Source organism: Dreissena polymorpha, chromosome 5, assembly GCF_020536995.1.
Source record: "Dreissena polymorpha isolate Duluth1 chromosome 5, UMN_Dpol_1.0, whole genome shotgun sequence".
NCBI lineage: Eukaryota > Metazoa > Mollusca > Bivalvia > Myida > Dreissenidae > Dreissena > Dreissena polymorpha.
The window spans coordinates 110701139-110706267 of NC_068359.1; the positions used below are offsets into that span (position 1 = coordinate 110701139).

Below are 5129 nucleotides of genomic sequence, written 5' to 3' on the forward strand. Positions count from 1 at the left end.
GCATATAATACATTCAGATCCGATGTAGTGTAATGAAATTTGAGCTGCAATTATTCGCATATTCGAACATTATGGGCAATTGGCATCACAACGAAGGTGAAAAGGTTGACATCTTGGACGCCATCTTGGATTTTCAAACCACCAATGAGGTCAGCGCGGCATCATTCAGATCATTGATAAGGAATATGTTTTTAATCGAATATACATTCTACATATACTATACATTTCAAGCCCGGACATAGAGCTATGTCTAATACGACCACTTTTTAAACTAAAAAGCTTTCAAAATAAAATTCAGAATACTTACGTGCCGAGAAGAAACTGAATCACTTCGACACAACAAAAACCAAGGTACGGCTGCCTTAAGCTCTCTCTACTTACATTTTCAAAGTCATCTTTTTTCCATCCGTCATCAAACAGGTATTCGATATATATTGCGACTAATGTATTTATATCGTTACCGTGTTGGTAATTATAAGGATCAAAATTAACACACGATGATGTTTATTATGCTAGATTGAGTGTTTTGTTTCATATTAAAGTAAATACATACGCATTATACACTATATTTGTATAACATTCGTTTGGTATTTCTTTATATCAATACATTCACGCTGTAGTATTGCATTTAATTTAATTATGGCAGCTGCAATGCGAGCACATTCAAGTCCCATCCAGTGAGCGTTTACAAAATACTATACGTAAACTTAACTCATGTTAGATGTATATAAGGATCTAACAAGTAAAAATAATAAGTATCAGGTTATAATGCCAGGCGATTCACGGACGTTCCAACTGATAGGACAAATCCATGAATGTAAATTATATGCAAATAAATACCATATTCGAGTCAAGCATTTAGATAAAATATCAGCAAATTAACGTTAACCTATTTGTCATATTTCCACGACATTATTTTTCGGGCATTCCTCCGCTACCTCAAATGTGGTTAAAGTAGGACTGAACTTTGTAACGTCTTTGTTTGACTGATAACCCATAAGATTGTTTAAGTTGAGATGAGAGTGGGATATCTTACCGAAATAGTGATACGACTTCACTACATCAATTAAAAAAACGCAACGAATGGTTTGATCATGTAACGATGCAAATGGTATGCACACTTGGGGGATGATGCCCAAGTCTCCGGGAGGCCGTTTTATCAACATATCTTAGTGTGATCTTACGTAAGATTCGTAGAATTTTGCCGTACGCTTATCGTAAGTACTGCGAACCGTTTTATCAAAGAAATCGCAGCTAAGATGTCGTAAGATTTGTGCTTAAAGCTACGACTGGGTAAGACCTCTCTTAGCGTTCGTAAACATGGCGGTCGCACGCGCTATAGACGTTGGTCAAAAAGAGAGTTGAGAATGTTTCGAAAAGGAAAGGATTTTGCGATCTCCGTGATGGTGAAATATTGATACTATTGGACGTTTTTATGTTTGATAACGTTAAATATATTCGTTTTATCATTCTCTGCATTAAACGTCCAAGGGAAATGAAATTTGTGATGTTGGGATAATTAATTCGTTAAATAGGTAAGTATAATGTCATATTTGTTCAATTTTTATCAAAACAAATGTTTTATGGTTTCTTTATAAGTAAAACAGTTCATTTGTCATTATATCTTGAATTTTAAAGATTTAATTATAATTCGGATATTGCAATATTTTGGACGTTGCTATACAAGTTAGTTATAGACGCAATTTACTGATATACCTTTTTCGCATAAAGTTTTGAAGTTTTCGTCTATCTTATAATGCACTGTATGGTGTCTGCAATATCTGCCCCACCGATTATAAATTGTAAACTTTGCAAACCCAAAATTACCAATGTTCTGTCAAAAATGGATTTGTGAATTTTACAGTCAATATACATATGAACAGCTGAGCAACATCAATCTCACACTGCACGGTTAGATACATGGTAGCAAAGTTAATATCTGATTGTGTTGCGCTCTTGCCCAATGTTGTTTTAATGACACTGAATCACAATATCAGTCAAGAGTCAGAAGTGGCTTAACTAATAGTGTAACATCATAAAACATTTGAATAAAATAGATGCCCCAATCATTCAACAAATTTAATTCAATTGCATTTTCACATAATAAAGTGTAGTTTATTTGCAAGTTCATTGACATTGTGTCAAAATGGCCCGGGTCAACACACATGACGCCTCTGTCTTTGACAGCTCTGGTTTGAACTTTGAAGGTATGACAATAAATAATATGCATTTATGGATATACCATTTGAGGGACTATGGCTAGTATTGTGAAAAAGTGAAATACTACTGTAATGATCATGGAAATATTTTAGTTTTTACATCAATGCATTGCACATTACTTAAATATAATGTGTTAAATGCACATACATAATTTAACATTTTAATTTCTTTTAACAAACAGAGAAGATTAAATTATATTAGTTTATATATGTAAAATTAATTGTATCTACACATAAAAGATGCAAATCAATGTTAAATTTATAATTGAAATTAATTTAAGATTGTGTTAAGCTTATAAGCATCCTATAGCTACCTTAATAAACCATTTAACTGATGATTGTTCCAACTTAAACCTAGCTTTTTGAATTTTTCATTAGACCTTTCTTGGAAGAAAACCACCTGGGATACCTACTTGGCGACTCCGGCTATTCGTTAAAAAAATATGTATAAACGCCCTTGCTTAGGCCAACAACAGATGCAGTGGTGAGGTTCAACCATGCCCAGTCAAGTGGTTGGATTGTGGTTGAGAGGGCTTTTGGACTGCTGATAGTAGATTAAGGTATTTACATTTACAACATCTATTTTTATTTTGGTCATATTATAACAGTTAAAAACATTCAGTTATTTTAATCAACATATGGCACCATTTACCATATATTAGCCCACAAAATATATGGATTGACAAGTGCAATGCTTAATATCTTTCTCTTAGAGCAACATTGTAATCATCACATCTACATCACAATCATAACAATTTACTGAATGTAAAAAGAGGGAAGCCTTAAGCATTGCACCGGAATGTCCCACTCTTGTCTGTTCGTATATCAGTGGGTGGGTTTTGCATAAATGAATGACCTAAAAAAGGAATTGTAGCTGTAAAAGTAATGTGTTATTTTTTTTTCAAGTTTTGCTCATATATACGTATGTTGTTTGTTCTGAAGACTATTGTCTCTTTTAATGACTGATGGACTTGTTTGTGTATCTCTACCTGAAGTGGGGGCATCAGTGAGGAGACACATCTAGTAAAAACACACATTTGAAACAGATTTTAAAGTTGCTTTTATATATGCACGTGCATATGTTGATAAAAATGGATGCCGTAGATTATTGCAAATTTTGTTTTATTTATTTATTTATTTACCCATATTAGTCTTAAATTCAATTAATAACTGAAGATATCAATTAAATAAAATGCATAATAAACATCATTGATAATAAATTTGATATTGTAATTTAATCTCAAAGGTAATATTTTTTGTTTTTCTCTATCGACAGGTGTCTACATAAAACTGGAGGATGTTTATTCATGAGACTCGATGAGTGCTGTCAAGCAGTGGATGCATGAATGCGCCTACACAACTTATGCATAGATCAGCAGGTACTACTGCCTTAACAACTTATTGAGGCACAGGAAGTGGATTATGTTGTGCACGGTGCCCCACAATAGGATAAAATGCAGCACTTATAGACATGATTAACTTATTTATGTAGATGTTGTGTCATGCTCACTTATGCATGAAGTGCTATAGGTCAGTCATTGTGGTCGGGTCTGTCTATGCTCAGCTTCATGCATTATCCACATTTGATGCTATGTTGATGAAAATTGGTCATAATGTTTTTGTTAATAATATCTAGGCTATCCTCAAGTGTGGTCAAAATCTTTGTAAGAGTGTTAATATTGACAAGTTCTATGTCATTATTTTTTGTTGATTTTTAGCTCGACTATTATATATGAAATATATATAGTGAAGCTATCCTTCTCACCCCGGCGTCTGCATTAAGCGTTGGAATGTTAAAGTTTGCGTACCATCTCAAATACCTTGACATATTGCTTTTATATTTTGCTTACTTCTTAACCAACATGACCCCAACCTATAAACAAGAGCAGACAACTGTATCAAGCATTTTGTAAGAATTATGGCCCTTTTTTCACTTAGAATATGCATATTATTGATAAATCTATGCTAAGTTTGCGTACCACCTTCAATATTTTCAATGTCCCTTGACATATTGCTTTCATATTTTGCATACTTCTTTACCAACATGACCCCAATCTATAAACAAGAGCAGACAACTGTAACAAGCATTTTGTAAGAATTATGTCCCTCTTTCCACTTAGAATATACATATTATTGATAAATCTATGTTAAAGTTTGCGTACCACCTCACCCTGTAAAGTATCATAGCTATTGCTTTCAGACTTGGAAAACTTACCTTTACACTTACCTGACACACCACAATGGACTCCACCCAAACCATTCCCAACGCCCCACCCCAGAATCACCCCCCCCCCCCCGAAATTTTATTTTTTATTTTTTTCCTTGTTTTTATTTTTGAAAGATCAACTAATAAATGACCCCCCCCCCCACACACACACATTATAACCCCCCACCCACCAACCCAAAAAGTTTTTTTTTCTTTGAAACATGGTAAAAAAACAAACACATATTTATTTATTAATTTTTTGAAGGACGGTCCAACCATCTCACCAAAGCTATTGCTATCAAACTTGAAATAAAATCTTATTTCTTTGTTTTATGTCTTTACAAATGTTCAATAGATTGTGGAAAATATACCTGAACTCAGAATCGTCTATATTAAAAGTACAACTTCTTTAAAACATTAGCGATCAATATGTTTCAATTATGTTCCTCTTCCACTTAGAATGTGACTGTATTACCTTGACCTAATTGAATATGAATAATTTCCCGATAATGGCTTACGTTATACTGTCAAGCACTCGAATAGTCGAGCACGCTGTCCTCTGACAGCTCTTGTTTTTATTAACAACACAATTTTTACACTCAGTCATGCCTTGCTTATGATGATTACATGTTTCCTTTATATTGTAACAAAGTGAAAATAATTTTTATTTTTATTTTTGTAACATAACAATACATGTACATTAT

The 5129-nt window shown here is 33.3% G+C and overlaps 1 long non-coding RNA gene across 1 annotated transcript; it reads left to right on the forward strand.

Moving 5' to 3' along the window:
- The first annotated feature begins 2122 nt into the window (after nucleotides 1-2122).
- On the forward strand, nucleotides 2123-3738 carry LOC127880491 (uncharacterized). Its single transcript, XR_008049545.1, has 3 exons — nucleotides 2123-2207; nucleotides 2598-2779; nucleotides 3496-3738. It is a non-coding gene; the product is annotated as an uncharacterized LOC127880491 (long non-coding RNA).
- Nucleotides 3739-5129: the final 1391 nt, after the last annotated feature.